Genomic DNA, 22205 nt, shown 5'->3' on the forward strand with positions numbered 1-22205 from the left:
ATAATATAAAAATGGAACAAATGCTCTGTGAAATAGTCTACTCTTGTGAGCAAAATCTTTATCAAACATCATTCTTATTTGGGAATTTTCAGTTTCCAAGTAGAATTCTAGTAATGAAAGTTCTCTGTTTCCTATGGATCACTTTTATAACTCTTCATTTTTATATCTTTGTAAATTATCATGTTTAAAAAATAAAAAAAAAAAATTAGAGTAGAGTCACCCACTGTGGTAAAATTATATAAGGCCTCAGAATAATCAGAGGCAGGCGATGATCCATCATAAAAACAGGTCAAATAAACCAGCATTCAAAAAGAAATTCCATCAAGTCATCAAAAAAATGTAAAATTCAACTGGGTGGTGGTGGCGCATGCCTTTAATCCCAGCACTCGGGAGGCAGAGCCAGGCGGATTTCTGTGAGTTTGAGGCCAGCCTGGGCTACCAAGTGAGTTCCAGGAAAGGCGCAAAGCTACACAGAGAAACCCTGTCTTGAAAAACCAAAAAAAAAAAAAAAAATGTAAAATTCCATGACACAGATACATTACTGTATTAATCTCAAAGCCTATATGTAAAGACGATTATTTTTGTGATTGTTGTTATTTTATCACTAAGTTATTATACTATGTTTGATATGATTTTTAGACATCTCTACTATCAAGTCAAGGATAATACAAGTATTATTAGGAAGTTCAGAATGCTGTGATTATTTAAATAGATACCCTCAATTGATAAAAAAAAAACCATAAATTCAGATATTCATCATGAGTTATAAAATTCTATTGATAATTCTTCAATGATGAATATCATTCTATTTAATTTAACTGCCCTCTTTAGCTTTGTTGCTCAAAGGATGAAAACACAATGTTTTTCAGGGAAGGCATCTGAGGGTAGGAATAATTCCAACAAACACAGCTGAGGTACTTATCCAGTTGTCAGTAGGATTCTATATCATTTCATTTGATTTTATAACTCTTTATAGATTGTTTGTGCTTAAAAGCACTCAACTTGCTAGAAATTTGATCAGCCATTAAAATTTTTGGCAAACGTTTTCTCCAAGTGCCTCTAAATATAACCTATAAACAAAGGCACACACAAAGAGAGGTGCAGCTTGAACGATGACATGCCTAATGGTTCCACAGTATTTAATGGGTGCAATAAGAGTTACGATTAGGGAATTTTTCTCTCCTTGAAGCTCTGGGAAATAGATGAGCAAATATAGCTGAATTTCCACAAGAGGGCTTCGTGTTTCAAATCAGTATTATCATACTTATTTGGCAACATGCCCAGAAAATCCTATTGCTTGTTAGCTTATTGAATCAAAAAGTTCCTGTTAGGATATTTCACCTGTTCCAAAGAAGGTTTTTTCAGAAGTATTTGTTTGGGCTTATTTTTATGTTTTACAAAAATACAGACACACCTGTATAAATATTAATTGTACCTACATGTTTGAATATCTATATATTATCTATATTCATACAACTGTAGTCACTTCTCTTTAAGAGATTCATTTTTAAAAGATAATTTTAATTGCCTTTATCAGTAGAATATATGTACTTTTGCACATGCAGACAAATCTTATAAACTTCTCTATCTTAATAAGTATACAAATATTTTGGGGATATATGTAGAATATATTAATATATGGAATATTCAATTTAATTTGTTTACATATACAATGTTATATATGTTTATATATCCATATAATCTGAATATATGTTTGAAAATATCTCTACCTATTTAGAAATAGATTTATTTATGAAAATAACTATTGAGTGCCCTGAATTTAATGGCCTCTCCTGTAAGAGCTTAGAAGACAAAATTGTTGAGAGAAATTCAGATGATGGAAGTTTGTTTTATGAAATTTCAGAGGGAAGATTGAGAGTCCTTAAAATGATTCTTATGGATATTCATGTCATATATTAAATTAAAAATCCATGTTTATGGTCCACTGGTGCTGAGTAATCAGCCAAGATAAACAAGAGTCCACACCACAGAATTGAATCCATTGCTTCATTAGTACAATGGACACTACTTGCCTTGGGAATGGAATGTTCTAAGAAGTACATATTCAGGATCTGCAGACAGAATTTATAGTCAAGGCTCAATCACAAGCTGGAAATCAAATTAGGAAATGTGTAAGAGTCTCCAATGTGAAATAATTGTTTGAAAGAATGAAGAAGTTTTAGGGAGTAGCTGAAGCTCTCTCCCTTGAAATGATTTTTCAGTTGTGTCCACAAGATTAGCTTGAGAACATATTTGTGGGATATTATCTTAATTGCTAATTGATATAGGAGGTCCATTCTACATAGCAATGCCTTACTCAGGCTGAAGGGACTCCATGGAACTAAGCCAGTAAGCAACATTTCTCTATGATCTTTGCCTTCCTTCTTGCGTTTAGTTTCCTGCCTTGGCTTCTTACCTTGACTTTTCTCAATCCTGGACTAAGAGAAGTAATGAATGACCTGGTTTCATTGAAATTCCCTTTCCACAATAACATTTTTCTCCATTTTGTTCAGTTGTGTTTCTGTTTCATGGCCTCTGTTTACTGCAATTAGAAACTAGTTTAGTGAGGATAAGAACCACAACATGTAATAGTATAATCTCAATTACTTGGAAGGCAGTGTGACAGTATATCATTTGAGTAAAATAGTAGTAGCGGGGTCTCCTCTAGAGTCTATGACCTTTCTAGTCATGGGTTTTGGGCTAAATTTACAGTACCTTGCAATTGTTACCCTATTAAGTTGCCCTTAAGTCCATCAGACAGCTATTGATTACTCTTAAGATAGCAAGCAATGCCATAATTTTGCCATTGGTCATGTCATACCAGGTTGGTTTCTACTTTTGTTCACATGATTTAGGCCACGGTAGCAGTTTGGGTACCTTTTCTTACCTGTCAGCATGAAAAACAACTTCTGATACTCTGACAGCTAGTCATCAGGGATCATCATTCTAGGTCAGCACAGCTTGCTTTCCAATTCTGTGGCTGAAGAATATGATGTTTTCATGCACAGGGAACATTAAATAAGAGAGGATAGAAAGTTTGTAATAGCCAGAGGATGTATGTGACTTCTATGAAATTATGGACAAGACAGAATTGTAGTTGTAGCATTTGTAAACTCTCAACATTCATAGTTACCTTAACAAGACCTGCATAAGAACACTAGTCAATCTTCTGGCAAAGATGTGAAAAGGGCTCATGTGGCCCTTCCCCTAGTTGAGGATCTATGGGTAGTCATTGGTCAATGAGGAAGTGTAAGTCAGTTTTCTTCAGCAACAAGTTCTCTCAAAAGTTGCCAATAACGAAGTGATCAATCCTACACCTGTGATATAGTAAATACTAATTAGACTTGGTAAATTTCAAATATATTTATGTGCACATATATTAAATGTTATATATAATAATAATTATTGATAAAGCAGGCATGAATTTGGGAAGGGGATGTGTACTAAGTGACATGGAAGGAGTTGGCAGAGAGATGGAAGGGTAGATACAATCAAAAGGCATCATATTGATATATGCAAAAAAGTTCAGGTGATTTTTTTTCCATTTAAAATATGCACTAGATATTGGGGCAAGTGTTACTACATGAGATCATCATTCTTCACCATAAAGAATCAAAGATCATGTACATAATGGCTAATTACTTCAAATGCTATAATAAATTGTTAGATATTTCTCTTATGGACAGGTAATCATATGAGGTCCAGAAACCTCATATGAGACTGAGATCAGGCCAACTAGCACCAGGCTTCAGGAAAATGCATGTATAAAATTTCAGAGAGAATAATAAAACAACAACAACAATAATAATAAAAGTCTTCTTGCATCAGACAACTTGAAGAGAAAAGGTGAATGGAGCAATATGATGTACAGAAAGAAAATCATAAATGTGGATAGTGAAAGATTCAGGAGCAATTTGGGTCCCAAAGAAGAAGACTTTGAATGGTTTTAAGTAAGAAATGTCCACTTTTCAGAACATAGTATTTTAAAAAATGTCCTAGCTACTTACCAGAGAATGGATTGGATGGAAGTAGTTGAACTTGAGAATGTGATTCAAGGAGGCTAGAAGGCTGATGGGAATGTTAGTGACACATAGTGGAAAGGGGCTGTAAGTATTGCCTAAATGAAGTCCAAAGATCACATGCTGTCATCTTTAAACAGATCATTTAAAATGTATACCTCAATAATGATTTCAATTAGAAAGTCTGTTGGCTTGACTGTTAAAATATGCTCTTGGGTATTTCTAAGACACTTGGAATGCAGTAAATAAATGATAATAATCCTTCTTTATGTTTTGTTTCATTTCAGTGGTTTAATTGACCTTCAATATCCTATATACATATTGCAGGAGCCACTTCATCAGACACCTGGAAATAACGTTCACTATACAATGAAATATATTTATTTAAAGATACTTAGGTCGCAATCTTCTTCTAAGCTGAAACACATTTTAGTCTCTTGGGATGAAATCATTGTGTAGATAGAAATCTGTTATAAACTCAGTTCTGTACTGAAACCATGGAATATTTCCTCTCTTTCATTTAATCGCATTATTTCTAGCATGTTTTGCTCAGCTGCGTCTATGATCCTTCTGTACTTTATCACTGTGATTGTTCACGACCAATTTTCCTCCTTAATAAAATCCTTCTTATTCTCAGGAAGAGGCTTTCAAGCTGACGAGCACTCTCTATTTATTATCCTCATCACAAAGACTCTGGTGGAATGCCATTCTGTTATCATTAGCGACCCAGGTGAGTCTATTGAACCTGCAGGATAGGGACAATCTGTGCCTGATGAAATGCTTCAACTTCCAGTTAGGGAAATTTTGTTCAATCAATGTAAAGTGCTGAGGTGACACTTCCTGCTTTAAACTGTGCCGGGTGTTTTTAAGTAGTCAACTATGATACTCAATGTCAGGGTACTATAATGATGTATTTAAGTTCGAAATGGCTTACTGACTTTAAGTGCAATGAATTCACCGTTTGAGAGTGATAATTATAAGTTTGACTTTACAGAAGTTTGGCAGAGCCCCACCATTCTTAGAGCAAATGTTGAGAGCAAGCTCTATTTTTCTAAACGTTCTGTTTTAGGGGAATCTATTCAGCCCTTTCAAGCAAAATAGCAGAATGAACCAGATCAATGTTTTTTATGTGCATGTACATGGTCAGATAAATGGATTTTTTTGTGTGTGTATGTACATGGTATTTTGATTTTACTATAAAAGATGTGCACATCTCCACAAGAAAAAAATAAGGCAGATTATCCAAGGTGTCATCTAAATGTGGAAATATCATGGGGGAAGATAAGACAGACATTTGTGTTAAGTAGATATAAGGGCAAAACATCCATATACAAATGAATAAACTAAACAGTAAATACATAAGCCTGGTACAATACAGCACTGGAACTATTTCTATGCTCAAAACAAATGAAAAAAAGGGAAATAAAAAAGAAAAGTTTACATTTAGTTCATCTGAATCAATATGTGGAAGTATTTTTTTTTTCTAAAATGGGGAAGTCATTGTCATCTAAATCTACAGACAATGTTCATTAAGGAACTATTCCTAAGAAAGTATAACCATTTAAAATTATGTCAGCAACATCTTTAGAATAAGATGCTAGACATTCTTATGCTCTCTCCATTGGCATTGCGTTCTTCCCAACAGTATTGGCTACTTGATTATACATCTTATTATTGGAATCCTCTAATTGGAGACTAGATTCACAAAACACAGGAAAGACATGTAATTTCTTTAGAATATGAAAGTAATATTTTATTAAAATAATTTTTGAAGTATTTTATTCTAGGTGCTAGAGTAGTATAAAAACTCATAATATCTTGGATTTAATTAAAAGTGCTCAAATGGGACATTTTGTTCTTATCTAATTTCCTAAATATGAAAAAGTAGATATGATGGTAACAATAGATGATTGCTTAGAATTCTGGCTTCCTGTACATTTCAATTTAAGTTGGAGAGAATAAAATTTTTATGTAATAAAAACATGAATATAGAGTGCATTGTATCTATCTATAGCACATTTAGGTTCAAAGAATTAACTTAAACCATGATAACAAATGGTTGTTAACTAGAAGTCAGTTGTATAGTACCCAGTATCTCTGCTTTTACCAATGGGTGAATAGATTTGCACTTACCAAAAGCAATTATTTTGGTGTGATGAATCTGTGTAAGACTATTTTTTGGAGGAAATTAAATAGGGCATTAGAAATCTTGATAAATGTAATCCTACATCATATTCAGTTCAATTCTAATTCACTAAACTGTTTAGTAGAGGAATTTATTTCACCAAAAGTCATTTCCTATCATCTGCAGCATGTAAAATAATTGCATGATGAAAAATATATACATAAACTATATTAATCTGTGTATTAGAGGTCCTCATATTTGCATGTCAAGTGTATAACACAATTGTGACCTCTGACCAACTACCTGTTTTTATTTGTATCTGAACTATTTCCCTAAAGATTCTGGTTTAAAACTTTGCTCTACAGTGTGACATGTTAGGAATGGGTGCATTATTTAATTGGTGAAGCCTCAGAAGAGATGCTTAAATCCTTTGGGATATTTCCTTAGATTGGATAAAAGCACTCTTGCCCCCTCTCTTCTGGATTATTTTGTACATGAAATGAGAGGTTTACTCTGCAATTCAGACCATACTAATATGAAAACTTTGAATATATTCAAATTACGAATGATGTTAGCTTCCTATGCCTATTTTTAGTGCCTGAGACAACTGATTAATAATAAAATATTTGTTTGGGCTCACAGCTGCAGTGTTTCCAGTTCATAATATATTCTTAATGTTTGTGATGAGGTAGAGGAGTCCTACCGTGAGGTGGGATGAAGATTGGCAGCTGGCTAACCTGGGGTACAAGGTTGGCAAAGTCCATGTATTAGTTAGGGTTCTGTAGAGTAACAAAACTTATGGAATGAGTATTTTTCTATCTCTCTCTCTCTCTGGGGAATTTGTTGGAATGACTTTCAGACTGCAGTGCAGCTAACAAAACAATGGCTAGCTGTGAACAGAAAGTGCAAGAATCTAGTAGTTGATTAATCCCATAAGGCTGGTGTCTCATCGGGTCTTCTGTATGTACTGGAATCCATAAGAAGTAGGCTCCAATGCCAGTGAAGGAATGGATGTATTAGCAAGGCGAGTGCAAGCAGAAAGAGCAAAACCTTCATGCTTCCAGAAGAAGGTGTGGCATAGATTGAAGTTGTGTCATCCCACCTCAAGACCCAGATCAAAAGCTTGTGTTATCCTACCTCAAGATCCAGATTAAAAGCTTGTATATCTTCACACCTCAAGACCTGGATCACAGGCGTGTCCTCCTACCTCAAATGTTTGGGCTAGAAGTAGATTCACCTATTACAAGTCAAGCAGCAAATCTCTCACAGGTGTGTCCTCCATTTCTGGATTATAGTTTAATTCAGCCAAAGTTGACAGCCAAGAACTGCCATCACAGTCCCTGACTAAAAATAAAATGAAAAGTGGAAACTATAACCTAACATTGTCCCCTCACTTTTCCATATGCACTCAGGTGTGAACACACATCATGAGTAAGAGTTAATCTTAATCATGTTTAATCAAGAAATAATTAAAATAAAGATGATATTAAAAAATATATATATTAATATTTTGTCTCTATTTGGTTGAAGCAATTCTGTATATAATAAAATGTTGCAAGAAAAATCAATTTTAACTTTTAGGTTTTAAATAATTTATTTGTTATGTAGGCAGAAGGGGCGTGGGTATGTATGTGCTGTACAGCATGTATGGAAGCCAGAGGGCAATTGATGAAAGTCAATTCTCTCTTTCTCTCATATGGTTTCTAAGAATATCAAAGTCAGGCTGTGATGGTTGAGGGCAAGACCTTTTACCTGTACAACCATCACAAGGGCACGTAGTTTTTAGTTTTGAATACAAATTTTAAAAAGCTAGAGTAAAACCTGGATGATATAACTTCCACATTAGCAGACAAAAAAAAAAAAAAAAAAAAAAAAAAAAACTCACAACATTTGTAGGGAAAATAAGTCAAGTCTGTACTGATCATGCCCAGACTGCTATGGTATCATTATTTCCTGAGAAATGTCAAATAATAATAATAATCAACTGTATGTAGCATTTATGTTGTTGAAGTTATTTATGATAGTCTTCACTGATAATCTGACATTTAGAATCATCATAGAAACATGCCTCTGGGTATATATATATAAAGGTTTTTCAAAAAAAATCTAAGTAAGGAAGTGAAACCATGAATGTGAGCAAAACTATGGCTGTGGTTGTATTCCCAGACTTAATAGAAAGGAAAAGGCCAACATTCATCTCTCCTCACATACTGACTGCTGATGCAATACCATCAGCTCCACCATGTCCTCCCTTCCTTTTGGCTCAAAGAGTGAGCCTTATAAACCCTTCCTCTTGTTGTTTTTGTCAGGAATATATAACTAGTATATATAACTAGAAATAACTAGCACAGTGTTTTAACAAGAGGCTTGCACATAGGCAGATGTTAGCACTTGCTAGATCTGGATAGAAGACTACTACAACAAATACTATTGGAAATAGCAGGACAGAAAACTATATACTTTTAAGAAGAAAAAAAAAGAACTGATAAAGATTAATGCCATGATATAAGGGCACAGGATAGACAAATGTCAAATTTTAAGTAATGCAGCCTTTCACTTAGAAATGTTAACCAACAGCTTATCTATTTAGATGCAAATTCTGTGAAATATTGGCTTCCATTCTATATTCAAGGATTGAATGATCACTGTGCTAGGTATGATAATGAGAGAACTGCTTTGTTATTTCTTTGATCTCCTCTATGGGTTCATTAAATTGGTTTTATCATTAATATTTATAAGGTGAGAAAAGGAGGTTTAGAAAGGTTAAGTTAATTGCTCAAGATCAGTCAATTAGAAAAGTAGGAAAAGACAGTTTTTCTCCCAAATCTATCTTGAAGTTGTAACAGTAACTTAAAAGAATGTTTTTTTTCTTCCAGAATATATTTTTCAATAAAAAGTTTTCAAAAATAAAAGTAAACACAGCAACAGCAATCTAAATTTTCAGTTGACTATCACATAAAATTCTGTGACTTTCGTTCAGTTAGAAACTTTTAGCTTAAAATATTTTATTTACTTTTATTTTACATGAATAAATATTTCTCCTGCACATAGGCAAGTGCATCACATGCACAAAATAACCATCAAAGCCAAAAATAGGTGGAAGATCACCTACAACTGGAGTTAAAAATGAATGTGTGCCACCATGTTGATACTGGAAACTGAACCCTAATACTCTGCAGGGGCAGTAAAACACCTCAATTGCTGTGCCATCTCTTCAGCCTCCCATTAAATATTGTAAATAAAAACATTTCTTAAAGAATGCTTATTTAATTTTAAGAAATTATACTTGAAAAAAAATAATCTCAAATATTTATTTAAATAATATTTATTTAATAAGTTTAGTGATATCTTTATCTCTGATGAGAGTTGCCTCATTCTTCTTTTATTTTACTTTACATTTATTTATTATTGTTATATTGATAGACCAACAGTATTTCTCTTCTTTCTTTTTCTATCTCCCCATTAACACCGTCCTCCCCCAACCTTCCCTCTGCCCTGCATCTCCCTCAATCCACTACTCCTCTGATTCTGTTCAGAAAGGGGCAGGCCTCCCATATGAGTTTCAACGAAGCATGGCATATCAAGTTGCTGTAAGACTAAGCACCTTGCCTCATACTAAGGCTGGGCAAGGCAATTCAGTATGAGGAATCAATTTCCAAGAGCCGTCGAAAGCATTAGAGACATCCCCTGCTCCCATTGTTAAGAGTCCCACACATCAGCCTAGTTATACAACTGTCACACATATGTAGAGGGCCTAGATTGGTCTCAGGCAGGCTTCCTGGTTGTTGGTTCAGACTTTGTGAGTTTCTATGAGCCAGGTTGGTTGTTTCTGTGGGTTATCTTGTGATGTCCTTGACCCCTCTGCCTCCTACAAATCTTCCTCCCTCTTTTCAGCAGGATTTCCAGAGATTGGTTTTATGTTTGGCTCTGGATCTCTGCATTTATTTACACCATTTACTGGATTAAGGCTCTCTGGTGACAATTGGGGTAGCCATCAATCTAATTATCAGTGATGGCCAGTTCAGGCTCCATATCCACTATTCTTATGAGTCTTATCTGAGGCTACCCTTGTAGATTAATAGGAGTTTCCCTTGCATCATGTTTCTACCTGACCTTAAAATGCTTTCCTTCTTCCAGTCATCTTTTTCAGTGCTCTCCCGCTCCATCTACCCCACAACTGGATCCTTCAAGTTCTGATCTCCATCCACCTCCAGTCCACTCAGGAGATTTCTTCTACTTCTGCTTCGCAGAGAGATCCATGCATTCCCTGTGATGTGGGATGCCCTTCTGTTCACTTTGAATACGTGTTGATTTCATTGGTTGATGAATAAAGCTGCTTTGGTCTGTGATAGGGCAGAATATAGCTAGCTGGAATAACAAACTAAGTACAACTGAGTTGAGGGAGATGCCAGCAAGACTCCAAAAAAGCAAGATATGAAAGTACCAGTAAGCCAATGGCCATGTGATGATACATAGATTAATAGAAATGGGTTAATTTAAGATGCAAGAGTTAGCTAGTAATAAGTCTGAGCCATAGGACAAACAGTTTGTAACTAATATTAAGCCTCTGAGTGATTATTTTAAAAGTGGCTGTGGGACTGCAGGACCAAGCAGGACAGAGAAAAGGTTCTAGCTACATGCAACCTAGGGACTTCCTTGTTTATCTAACCTCCCTGGGTCTGTGGATTATGGCATGGTTATCCTTTACTTACACCTAATACCCACATATGAGGGAGCACACACCATGTTTGTCTTTCTGAGTCTGGGTTACCTCACTCATGATGATTTTTTTTTTTTAGTTCCATCCATTTACCTTCAAATTTTCTGAAGTCCGTGTTTTTAACAACTGAGTAATACTACATTGTGTAAATGTACCACATTTTCTTTATCTGTTCTTTGGTTGAGGGGCATCTAGGTCATTTCCAAGTTCTGGCTATTATTAATAAAGCTGCTATGAACATAATTAGACAAGTTTTCTTGTGGCATGATTGAGAATCCTTTGGGCATATGCACAATAATAGTATGTATGGCTGGGTCTTGAGGGAGACTCCCAGTTTTCTAGAAATCACCACATTGATTTCCAAAGTGGGTGTACAAGTGTGCACTCCCATTCACAATGTAAGTTTGTTCTTCTAGCTCCACAGAGTGCATTGACACAGGAGACAACTTTCTGAATAGAACATCAGTAGCACAAACACTAAGACTGACAGTTAATAAATGGGATTTCATGAAACTAAAAAGCTTCTGTCAGGCAAAGGACACTGTTAATAGGACAAAATGGCAGCCTAGAGAATGGGACAAGATATTCATCAACCCCATATCTGACAGAGGGCTGATCTTCAAAATATATAAAGAACTCAACAAACTAGACATCAAAAAAATCAAATAATCCTATTAAAAATGGGTAAAGATGTAAATGGAGAATTCTCAACAAAAGAATCTCAAATGGCAGAAACACTTAAAGAAATGTTCAACATCCAGTTCTGGCTATTACGAATAATGCTGCTATAAACATGTCCTTTTGGTGTGGTTGGTCATCTTTTGGGTATATACCCAAGAGTGGTATTGCTGGGTCTGGTTTTTTTTTTTTTTTGAGATTTAAAAGAATATTTTTCCTCATTAAGAAATTTTCTACTCACTCTACATACCACCCACAGATCCTCCCTCCTCCCTCCTCCCATCTCCCAACCCTCCCTTCCAAGCTACCCCACATCCCTACATCTCCCAAATCAAGGTCTCCCATGGGGAGTCAGCAGAGCCTGGCACACTGAGTCTAGACAGGTCCAAGCCCCTTCCCACTGTACTAAGGGTGCGCATGGCACCACACCACAGGTACCAGATTCCCAAAAGCCTGCCCATGCACCAGGGACAGATCCTGATCCACCTGCCTGGGTGTTCCCCAAGCAGTTTGAGCTAAACAACCGTCTTCCATATCCAGAGGGCCTAGTCCAGTCCCGTGGGGACTTCACAGCCACTGGTTTATAGTTTATGGGCCTCCAATGGGGTGGCCGATCATCTCTGCATGTCCTCCCATCATGATCTCCACATTCCCAACCTGAGGAATCCCTCCTCTCACGGATTGGATTCTGGGAGCTCAGCCTCACGCCTGGCCATGGATCTCTGCATCTGCCTCCATCAATTACTGGACAAAGGCTCTATGATGACAGGGTATTCGCTAGACCGGTCACCAGAGTAGACCAGTCTAGGCACCCTCTGAACAACTGCCAGCAGACCAAGGTGGGGTCATCCTTGTGGGTTCCTGAGAGCTTCCCCAGCACCCTGCCTCTTCCTTTCCCCATGATGTCCTCATTTATCATGGCATCTCCCTCCCTACCCTTCCACTATGTCCCTGTTCCAGCTTGACCCTCCCATTTCCCTATATTCTCATTCCCCACTCCTTGTCCTCTGACACCACCACCCAAACACCCAGTCCACTCATGTAGATCTCATCCACTTCTCCTTCACTGGGTCATCCATGTGTCCCTCCACCTTTTATTGTGGGGTTCGTACATTAGTTCGCGTTGAGATTGCTGGGTCTTGAAATAGGTTGATTCTCAGTTTTCTGAGATACCGCCATACAGTTTCCTGAGTGGTTGTACAAGATTGAATTCCCACCAGCAGTGGAAGAGTGTTTCCCTTTCTCCACAACCTCTCCAACATATGCTGTCACCAGTGTTTTTGATTTTAGCCATTCTGACAGGTATAAGATGGTATCTCAGAACCATTTTTACTTGCATTTCTCTGATGGCTAAGGATGTTGAACACTTCTTTTAAATGTCTTTTGGTCATTTGAGATTCTTCTGTTGAGAATTCTCTGATTGGATCTTCACCCCATTTTTTAATTGGATTATTTGGTATTTTGATGTCTAGTTTCTTGAGTTCTTTATATATTTTGGAGAGCATCCCTATGTCAGATGAGGGCTTGGTAAAGATCTTTTCCCATTCTGTAGGATGCTGTTTTGTCCTATTGACAGTGTCCTTCACCTTACAGAAGCATCTCAGTTTCAGGAGGTCCCATTTATTAATTGTTGTTCACAGTGTCTGTGCTACTGGTATTATATTTAGGAAGTGGTCCCCTGTGCCAATGCATTCAAGGCTACTTCCTACTTTCTCTTCTATGAGGTTCAGTGTAACTGGATTTATGTTGAGGTTTTTGATTTGTTTAGACTTGAGTTTTGTGCATGGTGATAGACATGGATCTATTTGCATTCTTCTGCATGTAGACATCCAGTTATACCAGCAAATAACCTAGATGCCCCTCAAACAAACAATGGATAAAACTGTGGTACATTTAAACAGTGGATTATTATGCAGAGGTAAAAAATGATATCATCATGAAATTTGTAGGCAAATGAATGGAACTAGAAAGAATCATCCTGAATGAGATAACCAAGACCCAGAAAGACAAACATTATATGTACTCATTCATAAATGAATACTGGACACAAAACAAAAGATAAGCAGACTGCATTACACACCCCAGATAAGCTAAGTAAAGAAAAGACCCTAAGAGGGACACACATGGATTGTCCTAGGAAGGAGAAAGGGTTAGGATCTCCTGGGTAAACTGGGAGGAAAGAGTAGAGGGTAGGGATGGGTGGTGGGAACATGATGGTTCAAGATGGCTGAGTTGGGGGAGGGATGGAGAGGGAGAGCAATGAAAGATGTATCTTGACAGAGTGAACAATTATGGGGTTAGGGAGAAACCTGGTGCTAGGAACCCACAAAGATGTCCCCAGCTAAGACTCCTAGCAATGGTGGAGAAGGTGCCTGAACTAGCCTTCTCCTGTAGTCATATTGGTGACTACCCTAATTGTCATTGTAGAACCTACATTTAGAAACTGATGGAAGCAAATACAGAAACCTACAGCCAAGCACTTGGCCAAGCCTCTGGAGTTCAGTGAAAGAGATGAAGGAAGGACTATATGAGCAAAGAGGGTTAAGATCATGATGGGAAAACTATAGATACAGCTGACCCAAGCTAGAGAGAGCTTACAGACTCTGGACTGATAGCTGGGAAGCTACATGGGATCGTACTAGGCCCTCTGAATATGGGTGACAGTTGTATGGCTTCATGTGTTTGTGGATCCCCTGATAACAGAACCAGGATTTATTTAGAGTATAGGAACTGTTTTTTAGAGCCCATTCCCTATGGTTAGATGCCTTACTCAGCCATGATGGAATGGAGGAATAGAACAGGATTGCCTATTGTGTTTTAGAGGTTTAAAACTTGAGGCAGATGCCTAAGTAAGCACTGCAATACAGCACACGATGCATGATGATTTCTTTCTACAAATGTAATTTATTCTTTTATCATCCCTTGATTTTCAGACAACATAGCTAATAGGTATTCCTACTGCTATGGCATCATAGAAAACAAAAATAATGGAGATGACAGTACAGTTTAACTTTTATAACCAAACCACCAATATATATCTTCATTTTTACTCCAAAAATGAAAAACAAAAACTTTGACAATTTGTGAGTCACCTTAACTTATTATCATGACTCTCATTAATTTCCCTGTTATTTGTCATCAAATGTATTCTCATGATACACATGAAAACAGACCCATATCAAGTGAAATTCTAAATTATTTCCTGGTAACAAAAGAGTTAGCACTCAATATCTAAATTATGGGCCCAACACTAATGAGAATGGATCCATTTTGACATCAGGTAAGTTTTAAGGAAGGTATGTTTAAATTTCGTATCTCCCTGTAATTTGGATATCCTTTTATTTGTCTGATCTATGAACACAAATATTATTTCCACAGAAAATATCATAAATTTATATGCATTTGTGTCCATTAGGTTATTTAACATACATATTCCATTTTCAGTAGCAATTAAATTAACCTCAAAGGGAACAACTTCTAAATCAAATCAGGAAATATTATTTCTAGTTTCCATATGTATAAATGGATCCCTCTCCCTACCAGTTAAATTTACTTCCTTAGATATGTAGAAATGTTTATATTCACATAAGAGACAAATGTGAAACACATGGTCAAGGAAATAATCAGAATATACTGTATTTTAAAACATGTCTACTTTCAAGGCTTCAAATAAAGTCACTGTCAGTGAATCTTCCTTCAAGTTCATTAGATTTTAAGGACTATCATGTTAATGAGTTGGCAGAAGGCCGAGGTTTTATGTGCTCAGCATAAAGTTCAAAAGAACGGAGGTGCCAGTACTCCCCAAAATAATCTCAGAAGGTCTCTTCCTCTACTGGATCATTTGTCTCTGGTAAAAGAAAAGAGCATACACTAAGAAAGTAGGATGCCCTGTTTAGCTTTTTTCCATAACACACATAACACTTGGAAATTTAATTCGGATCACAGGAATAGGAAAACAAAGTGAATTTTCTCAGATTGCTATTATATGAAAGCAAGTGGCGGGGTCCAAGGAAATGGCTCAGTAGTTAAGAGCTTTTGCTGTAGCTGTTTACACTCCAGGGAATTTGACACCCTCTTTGGGCATCCATAGGAATTCCAACATATGTCCTCATACACATACACACAAATTATATATATATATATATATAAACAAAATAAATTTTACAAAATGTGTGAATGACAACAGGAGTTACATACTTTGCTCCATGTACAAACAAGTCAAAGAATCCATTACTTTTAAAATCCATTGATAACTATAGGGATGTTTACACATTCTTATCTGACTCTTGTCACTAACATCAATAGGTATTACCTAACTGTTGAAACTAGATCCAGACATGAAGTTTCATTATGTTCCATGTGACATTGGTAGGGTCTAAATGTGGTTCACAAGATGAAGCAATATGTTTGCTTATAACATATAAAGCACAATGGGTAGAGTAACAAATAAGGAGCAACAAAATAAAAGTATATACCTGTTTATTTGGAAAATGAAAGTAGGCGATATAATCCAGAGTAAGACTTTAGTGAATCAAATGTCTAAAAGTTTTTCTTGAATTGTTTGCATAAAATATGCAATTTCTGCATTAAGTTCTGTCTTAGTTACTTTTCTATTTTTGTGATAAGACACTATGACCAAGACAATAGAAGAGTGTATTTGCTTATCAGATAAATAAATTTTGAAGATAAACACAAATAAAAAAAAAAAAAAAAAAAAAAAAAAAAAAAAAAAAAAAAAAAAAAAAAAAAAAAAAAAAAAAAATACTTGTGTATTTTCATTAAATGTTATATTTTTTAACTTTGAGATTTTTGTTAGTTTGTTATCACATAAATAAATTATTGAAGTTAAATCACTGATATTTAAAAAATCAGATTTCTGAAATTCATAGACATTTAAATTTAAAGACTATCAAGAAGACTATTAGGTATTATTTTATTTGTATTTTCAAAAAAAAATACAATGATTTATACTCATTTAAACAGATTACTATTTTTATATTTTTTTCCTTTATAGACCGTATATCCTTATTTAGAAACAGAATATGCCTTTTTTTTTTTAAATCATGGTTTTACAATGATTCCCATTTACCCTGAAAAGCAAAAGACAGCTGCTGAGTGGAGAATAACCTGCACTCACACACAGACATCTACCTTTCTCTGCCTAGAGGAAGATCCCTTGCTCTTAAATGCACGGCAGCTCAACATATGCTCCTGGCACTTGTGTAAGAGATCATTACACACAGCAGTCTGATGCCTCCAGAAAGGACACGTTGCACAGCAAGACAAACCGAACTGACACAAAGCTCTTACGATCACACAGTGAGGTCCACACTGTGCTCATAGGTTGACTTCAAAAATCTCACTCGCCATTTTCTGCAAGAATTTCCTGTGTATTTCCATCTTAAAAATAAAACCCACAGTTGCATAGTACTGGAAATGGCAAAGAATAAAACAGTCAATTAACTTAAGTTCATAGTTGTCATATTTATTACTCCAACAAATAGAACAAGGGTGAGCTGAGTGAGGTGAGGAGTGCATTTCACGGCTGGAGCTATGGACAGAAAATGGAGGTTCATATTTAGAAACTGTTGAATCTTGTTCATATAAACTGTGCAGCATTGAAACCCAACTTCTCCAACTCCTCACCCAGTTGAACTGTACAAAATGAAATTGAAAAGCCAGCTCAGGGATTATTCCTGGGAAAAACAATGATGTTTCTTATAAACTTCTTTCCAAATGTCTGAATAACACAGTCAGATAGACCTCAATGGATTCAATCAAATGAATAGGTATGGAAAACCAAATGGACCAAGTAAGCTTTACTAATATTCAGAGAATTCCTGAGTTTTGGACAGAGACAAAGATTAAGAACTTCTTGTCATTACAACACTGATTTTGTTCTTAAATAAAAACAGTTTTCTTTTATAGTTCAATATTGGTAGGGAACTAAACAAAGGCAAATTCAATGCAACTATTCTCTTTTCTTTGAATAAAGCACAATCTACAAAAAAAATGAATCAAATACAACTTCTTTAAGCTTTCATTCTATTTTATACTAACATAATTAAGTACACTTTATATTACAATATATGGAAATGTCTTAGGTTCTATTTAAGAATAATAAACTGCCAAATCCTATGATGGAAGCCTTCCACCAAAAAGAAATCAGGCCAGCATCCTAAACCCCAGAATAATTCTAACTGCCCCTTCTGTCCTCATCACCAGATGCTGGCCCATACCTCTAGAAGAAGCCTACCACCCCATCAGAGGACAGGGAAGCTTCTGAAAATCAGAGATCAGGCCACTACCTGAATCCCAGAGACCAGTGCAACTCCTGGAAAACCTGGCAAAAGCCTCTGATCCCACTAGAAGCAAGACCAGCATCTGAACCTTAGAAGGCTTCTGGCCAGATTAGAAGGCATGCACATACATAGCCAAAACTTCAGGGCCAAAATTGGGCTGTAGCCCCTTGCTGGACCAGAGGCCATCCAGGCCATAAGAAGTCCAGATTTTAGAAATATGAATTTCAACAGACAGTTTTATGAGATGATTCCATGAGTGTTTTGGAAACCGATTCTTTTTTCAAGAAACAGGAAAAAAATATTTGAGAGGATGAGTGATTATACAATTCTCTCAAAAATTTTATCATACTAAGGAGCAGAGAAATTCAGTGGATATGTGAATAAAAACTCAGTGAAGGTTATTCTTAAGAAGAAATACATGGTTTATTTGACAAGGTTATAAATGACTAAATACAAATATGACATTTGGGTATAAAGAACCATTATTTTGGTCAGACACAAATATAGTTTTATTTTTAACTATTAAAGCATATTCAATAGTGTAATTTGTCCTAGGCATGAGTCAAGAAAAGCAGACTTTGCCATGGAGAAAGGCTGTCTCTGTTATTCTTTTGCCACTCAGGTTCTCGAATGCCCTTCATTCTTTCTTCTACAACTTGTCCAAAACTTGAGGTAACTCTAGGTAGTCACATTCTTCTTATTAACTCTAACCTAAACATTTCTTCTCTCCCCTAAAGCAAATGGAGATTTAAAAATAGCATCTTCTTTTGAAGAAGATACCCCAGGCAAGTGTGTAAAATAGGGAAATATTAATTTCTCATAATTCTTTCTATGTTAGAATATCCAGCACAAAACATACTTAGGTATAGGCATATCTGTAGCTAGAAGGTTTCTCTAGTCTCACCCAGGCCCAAGGTCCCACAGCTGCTTATAAAATAATCATTCAGAGCATTAATATTAATTATCAATTGCATGGCCTATGGCAGACTTTTTGCTAGCTAGCTCTTATAACTTAACCCATTTTTATTAATCTATAAGTTGCCACACAACCATGACTTACTTGTTTCTCCTGGTGGCAGTTGGCATCTCCTTCCTCCCCACCTTTCTTCTTCCCATCTCTTTCTTCAATTTCTCATCTAGCTATAACCTGACTTGCCATAGGCCAAACAGCTTTATTTATCAACAAATTAGAGTAACACATATTCACAGTACACAGAAAGATATTCCACAGCACTTCCCCTTTTTTGTCTAATCAAAAAGGAAGGCTTCAACTTTAAAATAGTAAAATTACATAGGATAGTCATCAAGCAAGAATTACAGTTACAACATCTAGTCTATTTGTATTTAGCAAAATTAAAGAAAATAGTCTATCTATCTTATATTTGTCATTTCAAAGCTTCATATACAATCCATCTTTATCATGATCAAGCAAAACCATAATTATAACTATCTAGTCTTCAGCTATATCAAAGACCCCAGAAGGATACAATATGATATAAGCAAACAGGAAATGCATTGTAAGAAACCTCCAAAATTCTGGAAATTACAGAGACAGCTGCCTGTCTGGACAGTTATCCAAAGTTTCTCTGCAATGTTGGTGCATCCATCCTCAGCCTATCGGCCTAGAGTCTCTCAGTCATCTCTCTGTGTCCTGTAGAATGTCTGTCAGTCTCTGTGAAAAAGGAACCTAAAGAACCATCTCGTCTTACAAAGTTCAGTGGTCATCTTCCTATGGGTCCTGCATGTCCACCCCACACAACATACTGTCAATCAGTTGACACAAGGGCACTTTCTTTGTCCAGTGGCCAACTTTTGTCATAAAGAAAGCAAACTCCATAATGAGTTTATTTAAGCCCATACTTCTCCTTGAAGTAATTGGTGCTGGCAGGAGCAGACTTGTCTCACTATCCAGAAAAGTCCAAAAATTTTAAAACATTTAAAATGTCATATTCTGTAGGTCTTTGAAGTGTTTGAAGTTAACCTACCCAATAGGAATATATCTATGTATACCTAGAAAACCCAACTAACATGACTATAAATGTGATTATCATAGACGACCAATTATTAATCTGTATCTCCTAATTATACATCACAATTTTAAATGAACTGTACAAACACAATACCTTAAACAAGAGCAGAAACACACATACAGTATAACAAAAATAACTTCAAATTTATAACAAACTAAAATCTGTAACAATGAAAAACATTCCAAACAACTTATCACTCTTCAAAAGCGGATTTAACAATCTACCCTTTTATTCTATCACATCTACATCCTATCCCCCTTTTTCCTTTCAGAAAGATACTGACCATAACCAATAACAATTTGTAACCAATCTCTAAACAAAGACAAATATACATAATGCAGTTTTTGAGAATGTGGGTATAGTTTTTTAGGCTACTTCTTGCTGATTGTGAGGGCTGGTAGACTTATGGGGACATAAAGAATACTTTAGGATTATGGTCAAGTCCTCACTGGAGTAGTCTGTAAGGCTGTATTCTCTGAGCCAAGTGCCTTGAAGTTGATTTTGGATATTGGATCATTTGGGCAATGTATCATTGGAGACCTTTCAGGGGGTCTTGGATGATCAAACCATATTAGCTTGGAAGCAATCCACAGGTTCTCATCTTCTGTGGAAACAAAAGCAGAAACTCTTTTCCAAAGCAATGTATCCTTAGACATAAATTTTGAAGTCAAGATATCATATATATATATATATATATATATATATATATATATAATAAAATACAACTGAAGTCACAATAAAAAGAGAATCACTAGAGAATATTATTTTTTAGTTAAGAAAAGTTTCATGCATTTTACACACCAATCACAGATCCCCTTTTCCTTCCTCCTGCTCCTTCAGTCTTCTTCCCTATACCCATCCTCCATTTCCTCCTATAAGAAGGTAAGACCTTCCATGGGGAGTCAGCAGAGCCTGTTACATTCAGTAGAGGCAGGTTCAAGTGCCCCTCCCTGCCTCAAGGCTGTGTTAGATGTCTCACTATAAGGAGTGGGCTCCAAAAAGCCAGCTTGTGTACCAGGGATGCATCTGGATCTTATTGCCAGGGGCACCTTAAGCAGATCAAGATATACAACTATCTCACTTATACAGAGGTCCTAGTCTAGTCCCATGGAGGCTCCACAGGTATTGGTTTAAATTTCATGAGTTCCTACTAGTTTGTTTTGGTTGTTTCTGTAGGTTTCCCCATCATGATCTTGATACCCCTTGCTCACAGAATACCTCTTTTCTCTATTTGACTGGACTCCTATTCTTAATAAGATCTTTTTTTTCAATTTTCATTAATTTGGTTTAATGAAGTGCCCTAAAATTTTCATAATGTTATTTTAACACTTCATGGTGCATATTTTGTTATTTCAGATTTGTTTGGATGGTGGTTCATTTTAAAGTTAAAGTGAACATTTATCTATTTATTTATTAAGTTTGGTTATTAGGATAGTGGAAATTATCTGCTTCCTTCAGGACCTGGAGAAGTGGCTTGATTGTTAAAAGGGCCCACTGCTCTTGTAGAGGGCCTTAGTGCAGTCCCTAGCACCTAGGTCAGGTGGTGGCACACAACAACTATCTATAATTCACCTTCAAAAGTTCCAGTATCTTTTCTGGATGACCTGTGAACCTAAGGTTACAGCATATGATGTAGGTGCACACACACACACAAATTAATAAAATAATTCTTTAAACAAAAGTTTCTTTCACATAGCAGAAATTTTTAAGACGTGATTGTATCTGTTTGTAGACAGAGTTATGTTATTTCTGCTTCAGGAGTACAATATAGTTAAAATATTAGTAGGAGAGATTAAAATTTATGTCAGTTAGATAACCTTTATATATGTATATATTTTAGGTATCTTCTACTTTATTAGGTTTCCATACTCCTCAAATAACCCTTAGTTTTAGATGTCATTTTCCATATTTCTTTCTTCTTTCCCCCTTTCCCTCTCATGCCTCTTGATAATTTTGTTCCATTCTCCCCACCATCTATTGATAACTATTTAATCTATTTTCCTTACAAGATGGCCCTTCCCTCAGATCCATACTCCATAGCTAACTTATGCAATGTATGGATTATATATTGCTAATCAATCATAACAGTTAATGTCCACATATAAATTATTAGATATCATATTTGACTTTTTGGATCTGAGTAACTTCACTCAAGTTGGTGTTTTCTAGATCCATACATTTACCTGCAATTTTTAAGATTTCATTTTAATAGCTGAGTAAGATTCTAATGTATGGCATTATAAAATCCATTCATCAATTTCCAGGTATGTAATCTATTTCTAATTTCTTTGCTATAATTTCTAGAGCTTTAATGAACATGACTGAGCATGT

Source organism: Peromyscus leucopus, chromosome 15, assembly GCF_004664715.2.
Source record: "Peromyscus leucopus breed LL Stock chromosome 15, UCI_PerLeu_2.1, whole genome shotgun sequence".
Taxonomy (NCBI): domain Eukaryota; kingdom Metazoa; phylum Chordata; class Mammalia; order Rodentia; family Cricetidae; genus Peromyscus; species Peromyscus leucopus.